Source organism: Amborella trichopoda, chromosome 6 (assembly GCF_054954075.1).
Source record: "Amborella trichopoda isolate Santa Cruz 75 chromosome 6, AtrichopodaSantaCruz75HAP2 v2.0, whole genome shotgun sequence".
In the NCBI taxonomy this organism is placed as follows: domain Eukaryota; kingdom Viridiplantae; phylum Streptophyta; class Magnoliopsida; order Amborellales; family Amborellaceae; genus Amborella; species Amborella trichopoda.
In genome coordinates this window covers 37,008,777-37,029,759 of record NC_142341.1, presented here as the reverse complement: position 1 = coordinate 37,029,759, position 20,983 = coordinate 37,008,777, and the positions used below count along the sequence as shown (strand labels likewise).

Below are 20,983 nucleotides of genomic sequence, written 5' to 3'. Positions count from 1 at the left end.
ATGTCAATAAATTTTCAGGCCATCAAAAGATTTTACAACGATTTTTGCTACTGAAAAATCATCTTTAAACTCTATTTAGAGGTATGACTTACTTTGATTATTCCAGGCCTCAACCTTATACAAACTACACATATATAATTCACTTATGGCGTATTTGATAATTCGAACTTCTGGTGTAAGAGGAACTTCCAATCAATTCTCAAAAAATGAGAAGTGTGCACCTCCATGTGCCACAGGGAAGCACGAGCTTCTTCTTGAATGAGCACTACTCATGAGAAGCTTGTCCTTCTTTAATTTTTAGTTCTATTTTTTTACAAATCATCTCAAGGCAAAAAACTTGGGCACAAGTTCACCTCATTGGGGGAGCATTTATATAAAAAAAAAAAAAAAGAACTTAAAAAATTAATTCACAAAAAATATAGACCAAATGCCCCGAACATTTTAAGGGTATTTTGGTTATTTTATTTTTTATTTATTATTATTATTATTTTTATAAATGCATGTGTGAGAAAGAATGATAATCATAATTTTAGCTCACTCTAATGCATAAAAAATAATAATAATTAAATACTCGCTCATGCTCTCAAAACTGGAATACGCCGTATTTTCATATATCAAACATAGGTTTACATTCTTAGAATTATAAACAAGTTATCAAGCACAATATTTTATAGATCCGAATACAAATCTTCAAGCTTCCCACTTTAACTTCCCCTCTTTTTAACTTCTAGCTTTCAGTTGTCAAACACAAACTTACTAAAAATTCTGAAAAATACTTTAAAAACTTTGCATATTTATCATCGCGGTGAAAGGACATCATATTGAAATGGGGTTTCTTGGTTAGTTTTAAGTTTCCGCATAAATATTATGTCAATAAAATCAATTTTTTCAAGTATTTTAATAGATTTAGATACACTGATTCACGAGTGTGTTAGCCTTTCAAGGACCACATATGTCAGGTCAAAAAAAGGATGTTTAATAAAAATTAATTGATGAACATTCATGACACTCTTACGAGAGAGAAAAGATGGTGGTGGAGAAGTAACCTGGATGATTATGGCCACTCTTATGTCAGAGTAGTTGAAAAATTGGTCTTATGTAAGAGTAGTTGAAAAGTTCGTTGAGTGAAATGGAGGCTTAAAGACAATACGATTTCAAAAATAAGATCTCAAATTCTATTTATTTTCAAGCACACATGAGCACTATCCCAAGACGATATTTGTCCTGCTTTCGCTACAGTGATTGATGTGTATAAAAAGAGCAATTCGTCTTTAGGATACAGGAAAACAAAAAAGTCTCTTTTAATGTTTCTAAACTCTATGCGCTCGAGCGAAAGATAAACAGTTAAGAGAGATAAAGAGACAACCAAATAGAGAAATTTGAGTTCACGAATATACTTGCTGGAATTTTGCAGAGAAATGTGCTGCAAGTGTTTGTAGAGAAGCTCCAAAGTTTGCTTTCGTATGGGACCAAGAGCTCCTTATAACGAGTACCAAGAGGCTGCCCATTTAGTGTAATGGTGGTTACATGCAAAACCATCAACTAAGGTATCCGATAGTGTATGGGACCAAGAGATCCTTCTACCTCCTCTTTGATCGCTCTAGGGTTAGGTCAGTGGACATGGCTAAAGGTATCCGGTAGCGCTTGAGTATGTGAGAGGTGGCAAGTTTGGCCTCATTATAATTCAAAATCACGACCTTTCCATTGTCAAGATCGAACCGTAGGCTCTCCTCTTTACAATCTTCAACAAGCTCACACATATGCTTTAGATTATCGACCTCCACGCCATTCACCTTTATCACCTGTCGTACCAGAGAGAGAGATTACTAATCTTTTTCATTACTGATACAAAAAAGAAAAGAGAATGAGACTTATCTCTTCAATTAACAAAATTTAGACAAACAATAGTTTCCTGTCAAATGTAAATGAAAAAAGAAAAACACAAAATTTAGACAAACAATAGTTTCCTGTCAAATGTAAATGAAAACAAAAAAACAAAAAATTTAGACAAACAATAGTTTCCTATCAAATGTAAATGAAAAAAGAAAAACAAGTCTTTTTAAATGGGCCTTTATATCTTTCAAAAGTCTTTTTCATTACTTTATTCATTAGTCATACAAAAAGGAAAAGAGAACGAGACTTATTTCTTCAATTAACAAAATTTAGACAAAGAATATTTTCTTCCAAATGTAGATGAAAAAAAATAGTTTCTATAGTGTCGAGGCTCTAAACAACCAAATTAGAGCCCACCTCAAAAATTTCACTAGAGAAGGTTGTTTTGATGCCCAAATATCCTCAAATTAAATCATCTTGACATCAAGATGCATGGACATGAGAAAAAAACGGATTTGAAGGTTTGGAAATAGTGCATCTTGTAACATATTTTGGATCGCCAATTTTCAAGTTCATAGATCTGCTCGATCTATACGATTTTTGAAGATTCAAATTTTATAACTAAAGATGAAAATATATTTTAAGGATATCACAAAGATTTCAGTATTGAAACCACATTTCTTGACACCACTTGAAGGTGCATTTTATTTTGATTGTTTAGAGCTTCGGCTCTATATAAACTGCACCCAAAAGAAAAACCAATTATTTTTTAAATGGGCTTTTATATCCTTCAAAAGAAAACACATAATGGAGAAGCATATGGCTCTTAAATAACTAATAGTTGGAAAAATATAAAAGGGGGGAGTATGTCTGAGTAAAACAACACTACAAGTACTTCTGCAAGTAACGTCTACGACTCCATTCTCACTAGGTCACAAGTTAATTCCAAATATGAGATAGTCTTCAAAAAGACCATTTACCTTTTGTACAAAGAGGTCATAATCATTATTGTCTCTTAGATTTCAAAATGGTTGATTGTAAGTGTGTCAATGATTAGATACAAAGTTCCCAAAAAAAAAAAAATTCTTAGATTTCGTGGCTCAAACCAAGCCATCCAATTTGACATCTAATGAGTGGAAATAGTTGTGACCTTGTATAAAAAGTAAAATGTCTCTTTGTAGACAATCCCTCCAAATGTATACATATAGATAAGGGGAAAGAGAGTTAAAGAGCTTTGTCGTACCTGTAGTTGTGCGAGTTGCTCGTAACCCACATTGATTTCATCCATCAAAACCTGAAACATTTTTGGAATCATTTCTTTTAGGTTTTATCAAATTTCGAAAAGTGACAAGAACAACCAAATACACTCCAAGAAAATTGTGAGCTTAAACAATCTCTTTTCCCCCTCTTTCTTTCTTTTTCTCTCTCTCTCTCAACTAAATATGGGTCAAACCCAACTCTTTAAAACCCGGACCCGGATCGGAACTCACTAGTGTCCCGAGCTAGAGTCAGGGAGGTTGTATAGGCTGAGTCCCAATGAAACTTGGCATATTCTATAGCTAACAAGCCTCGTAAGGGCTGAAATCTTATAACTCTCTTCCAAGATAATTTCATGGGACTCACCAGGGTTCTCAGCCAATTGACTCATTTGAGTTTTTAAACAATTGTTAGGCCAGATCACGAAATTTAAGTATTCATTCGGAATACCTTTCGTGAACAATACCTGAGAGAGGATTACAAGCTGTTCGCCAACCTTGGGCAATCTTCGTAATGAATACCCGCACAAACGGTGAGGAGATTTATTAAACAAGTCTTTACCATGCTCATAAAGATAAGGCTTGGTTAATGGAACAAAGACCAAGCCAGCAAATATATAGTAGCTGGGCAACTCATGAATTGGAACTAATACTTTTACCAGCATATCCCCAAAGGGTTCAGTTGTGTGAGAAAGAGAGAGAGAGCACATCTAGAAGCAGAGTTTCAAACAAACTACAACATGGAGTTCAAGAAGTGGATTCACAGGATGAACTACAACATTGAGTTCAAGCTCTTGACCATCTCTTAACACCCTTATTTTTGTGGTTTCATACGCTTTCTTCATGGAGACCAAATGCTCAAATGTTATCTGCTCTCTATTCTGGAAAGGCACTGCATTATCAGATAACAAGCAATATAATATTCCCAAGTCACTAAAATATAAGTTGCACTGCAATCTTAATTTGACATTCATAGATAATCACTAAAACCCTTCCTATTTAAAAGACTAAGTTTCAGTGCCCAGGTAAAGGATCGTCACCATATCAAGTTTATAAGTTTATTCTACCAGAATATAGCTGTCGATAAGAAATTAAAGAGCCCATTAAAGCAAGTCATTGAAATGGTTACGGGCTTTCAACTTAACACCCTCCAAATCCAATAGTTCAAGGCCACAATTGTTGGGAGGAACGGAGGATTGTCCCTTGCCCAATGTTCCCCAACTCAGAAACCCACGAGATCCAGTATCTAAGAGTTTCCCAAGTGCACCTTTAGAATATATATATATATATATATATATATATATATATATATATATATATATATATATATATATATATATATATTAATTATGTGTTGTATCTCTCACACACAAATGCCATAGAGGATGCATGTCAGAAGGCCCACTAGAACATATATACATACTAGTAATATGCACGTGTGATGGACGTGATATTAAATGTTCATCACTAATATATATTCATAATTAAATATAGGAAATTTTAGAATTATAAATATACTAATTATTAAACTAATAATTATCTAATTGTATATTCTAATAGTGATTTAGAACTATAAATTCCAATATAATATTCCACTTATAAATAGGCTCAATTATATTTATTATAATGAATATTATAATATGTTTATAATAAATATTTTCATTATGATTAGGAACCTAATATTAATATGAAATGAGAAATCATATTTATAATTTACATTATGAAATAAAATTGTTATTATATTTTTTAACAATGTCTAAAAAAATGGATTGGTGACCTGAATTGGTCATGGCCATACCCGTGTTGGATCGGGGAGTCGGTGGATCGGATCTGAGAAACGGCGGAATAGGCAATTTTTGTCTCAAAAGTTTTTCAAAAAATCACTATAAATCTCTAAAAATAGTGTTCTTTTAGTTTCTAAAAAAAATAAGAAGGGATCCATTATGTTCTTTCATTATTTTGTAAAAATAGGCGAATACTGAGACGTTTTCCTGTCTAGATTCTGTATAATTATTGATTATAATATAAGATAATAATATTGCATCAAAATAATTCAAAATTATTAGAAAGCACTTCCATATTATAATTTTAAAAAATTAATTTCTCATAGTGAAATTAGTATCGCATCAAAATATCAAATCCAAAATTATCACAAACTAAGTATATATATCTGAAATATATGTTTTAGTTTGAAATATATTTTTTAGAATATCTTTTTGAAATTATTTTTTTTTAGGTTCTAGCCCCAGACCCAAGTTAGGTCCGGTTAGGGTTGACTTGACCCCAACCTGACCCATTGCATCCCTACATCTAATGGGGTTTGAAGATAGAATAATGATGTTTTCTAAACCATGTTATTATTTACCATAACTTAATCATTGGATAAGTTCTACATTAGCTCAAAATATGAAAGTTGTAATTTATTGGGCCTGAATTGACCGAGAGATACATAGAGGAGGTCGTGCATGTCATTAATGGAAATCATGTTGAGGATAATAAAATTGGTAGATTATTTGCTAGTGGTTATTTTTCATACCTATCACACATGTTTTCACCTCAAATGAAAGTTCAATAGAAATTAGTCTCACATCATAGGTTTGGAGAAGTGAACATGGGTATAAAATGTAAAAAAGCCTTGAACAGTAGCATGAGCTTCCAAACGTGAGCCATGGAGCTCCGTAAAAGGGTTATTGATCACGGGTGCCATGTATGAGATGGTATTACATGGGCCCCAAGCAATAAATTTTGAAAGAAAGCAATTTTAGCATGGCAGTCCTAAAAATAGACTTACATGTGACCCAAAAGTCGAGCCAATGATGAGATTTGAACACGTGGCCACGTGTATACGCCATTTTAAAAACAAAATCTTTGAGGATTGGTTAAAAGTCAAGTCTAGGACATCAGCATAGGGATCCATGACATCATCAAATTGGTTCTAGCATTAAATTGCCTTGATCCCATATTTTGGGTAGATCCGGGACAGGCTGGGTGATACTCGATCCGGATTGCCTGATTCCGGATCAAGTCACCCATTTTTTAGACACTGTTTTTTAATATAATAAACAATAATAGATATTATTTTTGTTATTATGAGTACATATGATTATAATTGGAATTTTAAATATATTATATCATATTTCAATTAATAGCATCCTAAAATTTAAAATTTTCAATTGTCTCTCTCTCCCAAAGATAAATTTTCTAAGATCCCTCCCCTTGATTTTCTCACATACTCTCTCTCCCCCCCTAAATATTGGAAAACCATATCTCCTTGATTTTCTCTCCATTCTTTCCTTTAAATTTCCTCTCCACCTACTATCTCTCTATCATTTGTTTTTAATGTTAACAGTAATATTACTCAATCTCTAACTATTTATTTACCCAAAAAAAATTATAGGCATCTTATCTCTCCATGAAATTCTTTCCTTGGGATAGAGATAATAATTATAAATTTAGATTTACTTCCTCTCTACATGGGAATACTCATGCTACCATACAAAATTATAGGAATGAAATTTTTAGATAGAAAATTATGCTTAAATAACCATAATAATGGAAATGAGATTTTAGAGAAAGCATCTCATGTAAATTACAGGAAGGAAATTGTAGAGAGAGATTCAAATATATTTCTTGAAAATCTTAAAGTCCCTATGTATTAGGAATCCATCTAGCCTACTTGAACTCTTCTCTTTAAAGGTTATGTACCTCACATTCTCTTTATACATAGGGTTCCACTTTAATCATGTGACATATGCCCACCCCTTAACTCTGGCTTAATAATGTAGTATAGATATAATGGAATATTATATTATTGAAAAAGTTTATATAAGGTTGAGGTTTTAAACAATCAAATTAAGGCACACCTCAAAAATTCACTAGAGCAGGTTGTATAAATGCCAAAATGCCCACAATCAATCATCTCAACCTCGAGATGTATGGAAGAAAATGGATTTCAAGTCTAGGAAATAGTGCATCTTGTTACACATTATCTGGGCCATTAATTTTCAATATTTTCAAGAGTGTTTATGGATTTACTCGATGTACACTTTTCTAATGCTTTAAATTTTATAATTAGTGATGAAAATAAATTTTCAGGCTCTCACAAAGATTTTTGCTACTGAAAAATCATCTTTCGACATTATTTGCCTTACTTTGATTGTTGAGGGCTTCAATCTTATACAAACCACATCCCTTATATTATTATATAATATACTATATAATGTGTCATGTATGTGCATTATAAAATAGGGTGAAATTGTTAAAAAAATTTAAAAATGATTTTTTTTTTTCGAACTATACAAACATGCACCATGAAAATTCTACAATAAGAGAGTATCATAAAAAAAATGAGTTTATAGGGTAATGACAAGAAGGAGAACTAAAATTTATCGTTAGACCGCTACTCCAGTTTTCAATGTTGCTCATGAAACCTTGAGATATATAAAGCATATAATTAACATCAAGATATCCACAATTGCATGCATGCATACACACTACTATAGTATAGTGAGCAGTGAATAGTGTATACAGTCATATGTATAATTGAAAATTCATCTAAATCATGTATATTACTAAAAAAAATCATCTAATCATATATCTAATGATTAAATCATAAAATAAGGAGACAAATATTATAAGAGATTAACCCAAGAACACAGAGCTGTGTTTGGGGAGTCGGAGCATCCCCAAGGGAAGGTGATCCCAGTAACCATGCTCAAAGCTAGAAGAGGTTGTAAATCCTTAATTCCAAAATTGACCCTCACCTTTTATTAGACTTGATTTTCTAAGCTCTATAGTCATTTGACATAAACAAGGGAATGCAATAGGTGGTGTCATGTCAACTTCGTAGAAAAATGCTATTATCCTCTAAATTGTGGCTTAGTATAAATCTCCCTCATGCCCCTATTAAATCACTCAAATTATATAGAGTGAAAGTTAAATCAACCAAAAAATAAGAAGATAATCCTTGTAACTAAGAGTACAAAACTAGTTCTAACCTTGACATCTTGAATTTGTTGAGGTTAGAAAACCCTTAAGCACAATATAAATAAATAACTTGATGAATTGCAAATGTTAAGATGGTTTAATACCAGTTCCATCATTTACTATAGGGACACCATCAAATGTGAGAACGACGTCATCTTTCTTGAGAAATCTATGGGATCTATCTTCCTCACAAGCACCCCAGTCATCTCAGGGCGCATGTGGAAGTGCTTTCGTAAATGTGCATTTTCTGAAGGTTGGTATGATAGGCCCAATGAACAAAACCCTACATATTTCCCACTTTCATCCACATTTGATAGATAATGTTTTATAACAGGAACTGGAATTATGTACCTACACAAAGCCAATTAAAATATATCAGACTCCATGAGAAGTCAGTAGGTAATCAGTGAAATTCATCACATAGCCCCAATAATAAATGTTCTAGTCAATATGGTATACCACTAGCCATTGATATTCCTGAAAATAATTGATCAAAAAGTATATGACAGAAAAAATTTAATAGTACAGTAAGGCCCTACTGCTGGCCTTGGTCTCCAATACCAGGCTTACCACATTTAATATCATTTATGGTAATTGGTATGAGTAATAATCCTGGCAAAACCAAAACTACATAGGGGAAGAGAAAAGTATTCAACAACATATGAGAACAATCTGAAATAGAAGACAAACCACAACTATGTCTTCATATTACCAAGACTAGGTCTAAGAAAGGTAACCTAATCCAAGCCTTGATCCACATTAAAAATAGAACATGACAACAGGTTGAAGGGCTTGACAAGGCAAATGCAGCAAGTGACTAGAAACATCTATAAGTAATAATACTATGGAAAACACAAAAGTTCAGGAAGCACAAAAGGAACCAAAAGAGGACAAGGCAAATTAGGCTTGCCTCATATATTTCAAAACTCACCCAATATTTTCTGCACCTGAAAGGCTTTGAAAAGCGACTCCTGCAACCTTGTCACCCATAATTGCAGGACCTCTACCGTTATCTAGGTTAATGGCTACATCAATTTGTATAGCCATGAGTTTTGTGGCACCATGAGCATATTTTGTTGGCACAACTTTAGAAACAACCCCCTTTTGTCACTGAAATAGTTTCACCACCTGTATACAGACAGAGCTAAGTTACAAGGAAATCAAAAGAAAGAAATCAAGCTTATCCCACAGTAGAACCATCCGTGGGTACTCCGCTTGTTTTCCTCCGCTTGTTGTCAGAAGATAATATAGGGTACTCCAGCCTAACTATAAACTAGTTTTTTCCTAGTGTAAGCTTCAAATGGAATTGTACAAAGATGCATCACTATCAGCTAATTGCGCATCACTCTATTTATGAGTAAAAAACAGGTGACTGATTGGTTAGACTTCCTAGGTCAATCTAATATTCCAGCTACTTGATAACTAGCTCGTTTTAACAAGCCAATTTGATGACATTAGCATCTATCAACATGTTCGGTGAAATGTCTGACACTACAATGCATTCAATCGCAACATCCCAAAACATACGGTAGGTTCCACAAGTGAGTTATGTTTTGCCGCCGACAAGATCAAACTATAAGCTCTACAGATAGGTTCTAGAAACAATAGACAAGAAATATTCATGGTAAATTTCCGCAAGATAGGAGGGCACAACATCATCATGTGATCTCTCTCCCTCAAATCTCAATATCTGTTTATCATGTGCATTCCTTTTATTGATGATAATTGTATTGTATTCAAGAAACAATTCATGCATGTGTGCATTCACTCATACCAATATATGCACATATGCTCAGCACCATAAAGCTTTTTGAAGCAATATTCTACCCCCGCCATCTTGTGATAGGGATTTAAAAATTCAGTAATTAGATAAATCAAATTGTACTCTGTTCAGTACTTGTTCAAATTTATTAACGACTTTCTCAAACATATTACTAAAATAAGAGTCAGTGCTCTTTGTGCCATCAGTTAAAAACATCTAAATTTTTGAAATTCCACAAAGATACAAGTTAGTAATAGGATATTGTATTCTAAAAAGAAAAAAGTTAGATAACATCGAAGGACACTTTTAAAAACTTGCATATAGCTTTGATGTCTCATTCTCATGAGGATGATGGATCGATGCAACCTTGACCACAAAAACCAAAACGAGAGATCACTTGCTTAAAATACGAGGCCCTTTAAAGCATAAGATACATCGAGTTTCATATCATAGGAACATCAAGAGATTATCCTTTTATACTATTCATCAGCATTTTGTTGAGTATGTTCATAGAAACTCTATTTGTGACAATTTGAGGCCTTCACATGCTTTGTGCTCTCACAAACCTTAGCAAGATTTTCGTCAATACCTTTCAAACCATCTCTACTGTTAAGCTTCAATATATGAGAATGGTATCTGACTTGGAACAAAAAGCCATCAAAAGGCGAATTTTCTTCTCTTGTTGCACCCCTAAAAAACTTTTTCAAAGAAAAGGGCGAATTTTCTTCTCAATTAACTCTAAAAAGTTTTTGATGTAACATCATCGATAGAATGAACATCTAGAGTTAAGGTGAAAACTCTATTTTCAACATTTCATTCAACCCAGAGCATTGAGGTTGCATTAACTATTAGCAAACCACTACGAGGTGTCAACACATTTACAAAATTAAAACTTCTTTTCTAAACAATCCAATAATTATCTACAAAATGACAGTTAAGTCCATCTACACATTTATTTGAATAGGGCTCCCTGAATCATAAATCAGAAGTTGATGTTGTTGTGCCATGGCAAACCTAAAAAATCCCAATAGAGCATCGTCATCGATAAAGATGATTGGAAACTCACCTCCTAGAAGGGTCACTATCTCTCCCCTGCGGGAAGAACTACCCTGATCAAATCTATCTTAGCAAATGTCCCTATCTTCTAGCTATCTCTCTGGCAGATGCCCATGTCAGTGGTTCAATATCTGGAATGCCTCATGCATAATTTCTTTTGGTTTGGAGATAGTGCAAACAATCCATCTTATTTCTTGGAAGGCAGTGTGCGGACCTAAAGCCAAAGGGGGCTTAAGGATCCGCAATCTCCACGAACATAACTTAGCCTTCCCGAGTAAGTGGTGGTGGAGTCTCACCCGCTTGGCACAATCTCCTTCGACTCAAATACCATCTTTCTAACTCCTCCTGGTTTCTCCCCCCTTGATCACCACAAAACTCCTCGGGCGCTTGGAAATCTTTATATCGCTCCTGATCCTCCCCTTTTTCTTACCTTTATCTTGGAGATGGGACACAAATGGGGTTTTGGATGGACCTCTGGATTGGCCAAACCACCCATGCAGAAGCCTACCCTAACCTTTTTAATCTCGTCAAGAATCCCTTAGCCTACATCGCTGACCTTGTCCCACCTTCCCAATCTCCGAGATCCTGGAACCCTGACTTCTGTAGATCCCTTCGCGAGGTAGAAGTTCCTGATTTCATTAACCTCTCCTCCCTTTTTCCCTCTCTTCTCACAGCGAGGATCAATTAATTTGGATCTCTGAAACCTCATGGCAACTTTCTATTCCCTCCTCCTACCAAAATTTGTTCCTGCAACCTTTCATCGCCACACCTAAAGCCACAACCATTTCTAAAGCCTGGACCACCTTCACCCGCCTAGGATTTAATTCTTTATGTGGGTTTTCTTTGGGAAAGATTTTAAACAGTAGAGCAACTCCAAAAAAAGGCCTACAAATTCCCAATCGGTGCATCATGGGTGCAGCAGATGAAGAAACCAACCCCCATCTGTTTATACACTGCCCATTTGTGAGGCTCCTTTGGGAACAGTTGTTTCAACTCTTTGGATGGCCGTGGGTGACTCCACCCTCGGTACCTACCTAATCCAACTAGTTTCTTTCCTCCCATGGCTCAAATCCGGTTTGCTGTTATGGAAGACTGCAAAAGCAGCCACCATGTGGTCTATCTGGTTAGAGCGAAATAATAAGATCTTCAGAGGACAGTATCAACAACCTTTCCAAGTATTGGATTCTATCGAGTCATTGGTTATCTTTTGGGCAACCAACAATAGACTTTCAACTCCTTCTCTACCTCTGACGTCATCCTCAATTGGCACATTATCTCCTACCACAGACCAAGACAGGCCCCTCACTCTTACCTTTGGGACCCCTTGAATTATACCAGACCAAACTCAACTTTGACGGTTGCTCCCTTGGCAACCTGGGTTGGGCAGGTACTAGGGGAATCTACAGGAACAATTTGGTTATATCCCTCTTCCAATTCGCCTCCCACATCTTCATTGAAGATGCCACAATGGCAGGAGCCCGTGCCCTATTGGAAGGTCTTAAAATATTAACTCAATGTTCGGAGCTCTGTCCTGATTGTCGAAAGGGATTCCAAAAATGTTATCGCTTGGGCATCCCAAGAGGCGCCCCCACACTGGAGACTTTGGTTCATCTTTGATGAATTTTCGACATTTGCAGGTTTATTCAAGTTTCATGGACCCATGTCTGGAGGGAGGCCAATCAATTGGCCGACACCATAGCTAAACGAGGAGGATTGCTGCCTACGCCATAACTGTGTCAACTGGTTTTTCTTTTTTGGCTACTTTTTTAAAAAAAAAATTGTAATTTTAGTGACTGGTACCTTTTTTTTTTCATTTTACCTTTTTGCCGCCATAACACCTCTATGTGTGCGTTTTTGTATATTGTAATCTCTCCTCTTAATACAGAGTTAACAATTTCAGAAAAAACAAATTATACCTGGCAAGTCTTGCAAAATATTACATTTCTCTCCTTTTTTTTCTTTTTTTGGCAGCATCATTGATTCATGTATCTTATGTTTACAACACAGCTATAATATTAGCCTTTTGTAGTATTTCTTGTGAGTAGCTTAAACAGTGGGTTAAGAGTATCTGGAAATGTTCCACAAAAAATGATCAACCATGCTAATAAGTATATTTATCTTAGACGTTTTTGGTTATATTACTTAGTGAAATGTACACACTATACTTTAGTGAAAGTACTGATAATGTTCTAGCAACCTTAATATCCTCTGAAAATAAATGTCAAAAAACATCTCACAGGTGGAAGGAATTCAATGGCGTTGAGGGTCAAATGCGGAGAAGGTTAGGTAACTATTTGACACTCCTTTTTTCTGCTACTCGTTCTATATGCCACTTCTTTTTCTTGTCGAGAATGAGATCGTAGAAGCTGATGATGAGTTCCATTATGAAATAGAAAATTGGATATAGTACATACTAGTCACAATCAAATAAAAAAAATGATAAAAGATACACCTCCTTCTCAGCCCACTAAATTAATGCTGAGAAAATAGATAAAATACCTTTCCCTAATTGCAAGAAAACTCTTGTATGGCCAATGTATAAAAAATCCTAGGAGTTCAACTATAGGCATGTCAGAGTTCCTAACAAATGTATGACTTCAATAAACAATTAATGAGTACATTCATAACACAAACAAGTATAAAGTTCTAGTGTCTCTTCCATGCCTTTTCATTTGCATTATGTCTAGGAATAGATTTACCCAATTAGTGTCTTCATTTGACTAAAGGAACCAACAATCTAAATTCATCTCCATAGAGATAATTGCATCAAAAAACAAGTTGCACAAATGACTCCATCCATATTTATATGTAGAATATGTATTTTTTATCATAAATATTGAGATATTTGCCTTAAAAAATTATAAGCAGAGCACACACAACCCAAACTTATTTATTAACAAAAGAAATCCTTACACTGAACTAAAAATTAAAAAAAAAAAAAAAAAAAAAAGAAAAAAAGAAGAAGAAGTTACCTTTAGGGTACCCAACCACAGCAATAGCTTACTGTAGGAATGGAATGTCCCCAAGCTCAAGAAAGTGCATCCCCTCCCGAAATTCTTCACTTTCAACAAGAAGAAGTGCTAGATCACATTCATGTCCAACTGATTGAACTTTAGCTCTATACTTAGTAGGAGAACCATGCTTTTTTACACGAACAAATGTATGATCTGCTACTACATGTGCGTTGGTCAGAATTCGTCTTCCAGGGATAACAAATCCTACAATTAAATGAACAAAAATTGTTAATAAGAAAGAAAGACGACCGAAATGCACATTATCCACTCCTATATGATGAGAAATACTAAGTAGAGGGGGATACACAAATAAAGTAAGTTTTTCCTTTCTCTATTTCGTTTTGAAAAAGACAAGTATTATTTATCATGAACACAACATGCGTAAATTGTAAAGAGAATACCGATACAATCAAATGATTCCTTTTTTGGCATCATTATATTATTGACCATTTTCATGTTACCTTCCAAACTGACTGCGAAATTGATGCACATTTATGCATCATATGCACAATACTCGACAAGTACTCATAGAACCAAGGATCCAAGACTGATTCAGTCAAAATATCAAACCACCAAAATTAAGAACGGCCTAATAATATTGATGTACAAAGAGATTGAATAGCATATGATAAAAATATAGTAATCCAATAAGCAATTAGACTTTGCACAACTGGAACAATTAAAAAGTTAGGGCTCTGCTTAATAATAGCAATCAAAAGAAAAAATAAATTAAGACTTTGCATAACTATAGCAATTACCATTGTGTACAACATTAAAAAAAAAGAGTGATAATTCAAATGGAAAAGACAAGGCTTTCCTGTAACAATAGTAATCAAACAAAAAAGAAGCTCTACAAAGCTATTTCAATGATCATGTACAACATTTAAAAAAAGCAAAGGGAGTGATACTTCCAATTTAAGAAAAAATAAGGCTTTGCATGGCTACAGCAAACAAAGATAAAAGGACAAAATTTTCATAACTATGCATGACCAATATATACAAAATTTCAAAAAGAAAAGAAAATAGCTATGCTACATAAACATGGATACATGTACTAGCGTTTGACATGGATACAAATGTCAAAAATGCTAAAAATTGGCCTTCCATATATAATGTGTCCATGCATGGAGGTATGTGGAACGTTAGGTGATATTGAGTACAAGAAATGTACAGGTTTCTAAACATAGGTATCATGTTTTCTGTAAGTTGGCGCATGCAAACGACAACAAGGTCCATGTTACATGGGAAAGAGCAAGATTTCAAATGAAAAATGAGGATTTTCATAATTATAGTAATCAAAGAAAAAAAGAAGACATTACATAAATATAGCAATCACCATTATTTATATTGTGAAAAAACAATGGGAGTAGAAAGAAACAAAAAGAGCAAGCATTCAAATAACCAAATGAAGGATAAAAAATCAGTTACTTTTGAAACCCAACATGTTCAATTTTTTAAAATGCATGAAAAAATTAACTAAAAACACATCGAACAACATACCTTTCTCTATCTCATTAATAGTTCACAATCGAATAGTAGGGTGGCAACCGGGGTAGGATTGGGCCTGGACCTGGGCCAAGGCCACCCCAGTTCAGCCATCTTTTTCTTTGATTTGTGTCTTTTCTTTTTCTTAAAAAAAATTTATATAGAGCCGAGGTTTTAAACATTCAAATTAGAGCCCAACTCAATAATTTCATTAGAAGAGGTTGTTTTAATGCCCAAATATCTCGACATCAAGATGCATGGACATCAAGAAAAAAAAAAGATTTCAAGTTTTGGAAATAGTGAATCTTGTGACGTATTTTTTGACGATCAGTTTTCAAGATTTTCCAGTTTTCATCAATCCGCTCGATCAACACTAATTTTTTAAGTTTTAAATTTTATAATTAAATATAAAAATATATTTTAAGGCTACTACAAAGATTTCCAAAACAACATTTCTCGATATTATTCAAAAGTGCGCTTTACTTTGATTGTTTAGACCCTCGCACCGTATAAACTGCACCCTTCTTTTTTTTATTATATCTAGCCTGCTTCGTCTGGCCGGACCTGATGAGGTTTGGGCCCGGCCAGAATCGGAGATTCTTTGACCCGGCAGCCTTGGTGTCGATTGTTTGGCCCAGTCCACGCAAGGCCGGGAATCTTTGGGGTCCGGGGATCTTGGGATCGGGGGATAGGCTAGGGCGGGCCCGGCCTGGCCTGTGGGCACCCTATCAAAGAGGCCAATGAAATCTCTCTTGAGAAAAAAAACAAGAAGCGTCTGATCCCAAAAGAAGTACATGATCCTTGCCTGTTGCCACCCCAATCAAATAGGTCAATGAAATCTCTCTCGTGATAATGCGAAAGAAAAAACACAAGTGCCTGATCCCAAAAGAATTATTGACGAAAAAAAAAAGTGCCTGATCCCAAAAGGATTATGGCCTTTTGCCACCCCTATCAAAGAGGCCAATGAAGTCCTCAAGACCCTGATCCCGAGGTTCTCTCTGAAACTTGTTCTGGAAACAGTGAAAACCTTCAGCAGAGCATCAATAGCGAGCCGAATGGCAACATGATCATCTGGAAATTGAAACTCACCTCCATCTTCTTCACTCTCTTCAACTTCCTCTGTTTCTCTCTCTGTGAGAGACGGGTAAATGCAAGGAGTGTCAATGCGGTAGGTTGGGTTAAGCATGGCTGCTGTAAAGGTGGTGGCTCGAAAGGGAAAGGAAGGTGGTGGCTCGAAAGAGAAAAGGACAGAAATGAGAGATAGTGGGTAGGATTAGAGAGAGAAAGGAGGGACAGAAACCAGTGATAGTGGGTAGGATTAGAGAGAGAAAGGAGGAGGTCTCTGAGAGTGATGGGAAGAAGCATAGAGCCGAGGAGGACGACTTTGGGTCGTGGGGTCAAGTTAGATGGTAAGAAGCATGGAGCCGAGGAGGACGTCTCTGGGTCGCGGGGTCAAGTTATTATAAAGGACGGAAGTTACTATCCGTGTTTGCGTGAACTTGACGCGTGGTGGAACGTATACTTATAAGCCCCATACCATCCAGGGAAAATTACGAGAAAAAAAAAAAAAAACCTTTAAAATAGACTATCTGTGCAATTTGCCCCACCCCAATCTTATCTTTCACTTTTCTCACTTAAACAACCGTTCTTCACAAATAACCTCCCCAACTTCAAAGTAGCATGAAATAAGACTAAACTACCTTTGTTTGTTTTCATATGGCCTTTTTTTTCTTGTTTTCACATGCGCTCTGACATTACAAACACGTGCTCTGACAGTACAAACATGTGCTCTGGCATTTTGAATGTGCGCTTCGACAATGCAAGTCTGAGCCACAACACTCCGGCATTCTGAGAACTCGCTCTAGTAGTGCAAAGATGCGCTCCGGCATTCCACTCTGGCAATGAAGTCTCTAGAGCCACAACACTCCGGCAGTATAAAACAAGCGCTCCGGCATTCTAAATGTGCGCTCCGGTAATGCAGGTCTGAGCTACAACGCTCCGGCATTATGAGAACGCACTCCGGCAGTGCAAAGACGAGCTCCAGCAGTACGCTACTTGGAACCCCCGAATTGATTTGGTTTGTACGGGAAGGGCACTTCCGTCTAAAAAATAACAACGGGGTTTGTTTGCAAGAAAAGGTTGTCTGGGAAAAAAGTGAGAAAAAAGATTGGGGTGGGAGTAAGTTGCATAAATAGTCTATTTTAGGATTTTTTGTAATTTTCCCTACTTTCTAACTCGTCAAGTCATGATGTCTGTAGATTAAAAATGGAGCGGGACCGTTGCGACTCATCAATTTTTTAATCAATGATTTGAAATGAAAAATAGACAATAAGATGGATCGGGCATGTAGCCGATATGTGATGTCATTCGCGATGTGTGGCATCATACACACAACAAAATCATGTTGGTTCTTTTCTAGAACCACGTGATTCAACGCTTTACACAGGAATTGACACGGGTTGACCGATTCCGAATTCGTTGCGACTCGTTGATTTTTTAATCACTGATTTGAAATGAAAAATACACAATAAGATGAAAAAAATTATGTTTTCTACTGTGTATAGTTCTATCTTTTTTAATCACTTATTTGAAATGAAAAATAGACAATAAGATGAAAAAATGATGTTTTCTACTGTGTATAGTTCCATCTAAGTAATCCATGATCATTATCAAGGAATAAAATTTGGATTTTGATGGATGACCTAAATACCCATCAATTTGCTCTAAATTACATCTACGAATAATTAAGAATTGTTGTTCTTTGAAGTTTGAAGTTGAGAACTTTGAATGTGAAATGAATATAATGGATAACAAATACTTACATGTGAGGTATGTTCTTGATATTTATGTATTTTCGATAAAAATATTGAAAAATCATAATGCAATACCACCTTTTTTTTCTTTTTTTTTGAGAACTCAAGAAAACTTGAAGGATTTTTAGGAATGTTTTTGAAATATTGTTGAGGCCAAATCCGGTCAATTCTCAGATCCGGACTGCCCATTCACCAATCCGACCCGATTTTTTGGATGGACAATCCGTCACTGATCCATTTTTTAAGCCTTGCTTTTGACTATGTTCACAACAACGCCCGAGGGCGGAGGCAGGTCAAGTACCTTCAAACAGGAATGGAGTTAACTGGAGGTAGAGATTGGAGCTCCGTCAAATTATGATCCGAAAGGGAGATAGGCCTAAGGGCCGCTCTCTCTCACAAACCACGGACAGTTGCCTGCTTATGGGATGATGATGCCGAAAATCTTCGAACAAGAAAAAGTTTTGAAAATTCTAGAGCAAAGAAGGGGAGAGATTTAAGAAATGATTTTTGAAATAGGGAACTAGAATTAAAATATAGTAAATATACAAGTAAAACTCAAATAAAAGAAAAAAAAAAGAACTTAAGTGGAAACCAAGCCCACAGCACCCGGAGTCGGAGGTTTGGCTAAGATCTGATATTGTTACGCCAACCTCTTTCATCTCTTAGAGTTTACCAATTGGGATTGAACATAGTTAAGATTGAGCCAATGCTAACCTAGGTTTGAATTGGATATGAGGCCTAGAGTCTAAAGGAACTGCATGTGGACATAACCAAGAATCTAGGATTTGGTGGCTAGAGGCTATATCTTGGCTTAGAAAAATGTTTCAAAGGTTCAAAGTAGACTCAGAGGTTTGTGAGAAGGGAAATTAGAGTTCTTAACTTTAGGGTTTCTAAGAATCTAGGATTCAATGCATAGAGTGGCACGGCTTCACCTAATTCTCTAAAATCGGGTCCTCCATAACTATAGGTGAGGGTCTATATTTATAGGGTAGGACCTAGGTAATTGCTCCTACAAGTAGCAGCTCAATTTGAGCAGTAGATCATCTATGAAACACAGTATATACGCTTCTGTAAGTAGGTGTTACACTTACATAAGTAAGTATTACACTTGCGTAACTAGGTATTACGCCTACATAAGTAGGTATTATGTTTCGTAAGTAGGTATTAGGCTTACGTAAATAGGTATTACACAGACATGGTGGACCCCACATTTTTGCAATTTCGTGCCACCTGTCTTGTTATGTCCATTGGAACATTTCAACATGTGAATGAGCCGTTTTAGGTGCGTTGGGTGGCAGTAATGGGTTTAAATCAGGAGTTTTAAAATTCAAAAGATGGGGTTAAAATAAGGTTAAGTGGGAGTTATGGTGTATTTTGACCTAGGATTAAAGGTGTAGGCCTAGGTTTAGGCTAGTTAAGGCCAGTTTTAGGTGGGTTTAGGCCATTTAAGTAGGTTTAAACTTGTTTTAGAAGGTTTTAATAGAGCTTATGATTAAATTAGAATGTTTAATTATGGTTAATTGCTTATTTAGAAAGGTTTAAGAGGGTTTAGTAGACTAAACTAATTGAACTAATTCAATTAGGTTTTAAATGTGAGAGCTCATAAACTTATGTTCATCCCATGGTGTATGAAGAACGGCGCTCCTAGGGTGTATGACACTAGTATGGTCCCTATAGTTTTAGGACAAAAGATAGGTTATCGGTGGCGCAAATTTCAGGGTTTTGGTTAGGGGTTGATCTAGGAAAGGTTTAAGCCTATACTATAAGTTTCCCATGGTCTTGGCTTCTTGGAACTCCGTCAGCTGAGAATGTGGTGGCCCTCTTTGTCGCTAGTGTCACACAATTTGGGTGAAACGGGTGGCAAATAAGTAGATACATGAGGCACAGAGTCGGATAAGTTCAGAGTTGAACAAAAGGATTTCGAAGCAGAGTGATATGTTTGAATCTCTAACAGCACTCAGCCAGTGGCGTTGATGGTCTCCAGGACCTGGGGGTGAGCTTACCCCATCAGTTGGGGTGACTACTGAGAGCTCCATTTGTCGACAAGCTTAGGTTGTGGTCTCAGGTCTCAAAAAAAAAAAAGGGCCTTCAATGTTTTGAAACATAAATTGAAAGTGTTTTAGTAGATGAGGCAGAGAATTCTTGGCTGAGTGAATAGCAAGTTGGCTTTCATTACAATGTTCCATAGGGTTACAAGCCGTCAATTGGATCGATTGGGATTGTCAATTTTTCAAGTCAGAGTTTTGAAGGGTCAGGGTATTTCAAGCTCAAAGTGGTTTTGTGGGGAGTATCTAAAGGTTTGGGATTTGAATCTGCAATACCTAACTATCCTTGGCATTCCTTTTAGAATTGATCAGTCTTTGGTGCGCCTTAATCATCACTACCGGACATAGATCCGACTCCTTTATTTTAGAAAATCATTTTTTATTGAAATTTTTCATAGAAAGGTAGGAACTTTGAAAAAGAAGAAAACACACCCTAGAGCCGGGTTACGATTTTAAAAATAAAAATATTCTTTTTGAATATCGACAAGAAACAACAAATAAAAGGCGAGATTTTTTTGTTGTACATTTTTTTTTTTTTGTAAGAAAATAAAATATTTCAAAGAAAAGTCTCAAAACGTAAATAAAAATCCTATTTTAAACTTGATAAAGTGGAATTTCCCGTGGTGCACTTTCTATTGTGCATTAGGGACTTTCCATATTTGGGTGGGGAGCCCAAGGGCTTATTGGGATTTTCTTTTTTTTAAATTATCCCATAAACAACCTTCCAAAAATG

General features: G+C 35.6%; 1 pseudogene across 1 annotated transcript; it reads right to left on the bottom strand.

The window, feature by feature from the left end:
• Positions 1 to 1,151: 1,151 nt before the first annotated feature.
• LOC18435114 (protease Do-like 10, mitochondrial) lies at positions 1,152 to 16,578 on the bottom strand (annotated as a pseudogene). The gene is made up of 9 exons (XR_016058574.1): positions 16,398 to 16,578; positions 14,369 to 14,454; positions 13,866 to 14,238; positions 9,007 to 9,203; positions 8,180 to 8,426; positions 3,854 to 3,981; positions 3,557 to 3,670; positions 3,077 to 3,127; positions 1,152 to 1,802 (listed from the first exon to the last, which is right to left on the bottom strand). The product of XR_016058574.1 is annotated as a protease Do-like 10, mitochondrial (transcript).
• Positions 16,579 to 20,983: the final 4,405 nt, after the last annotated feature.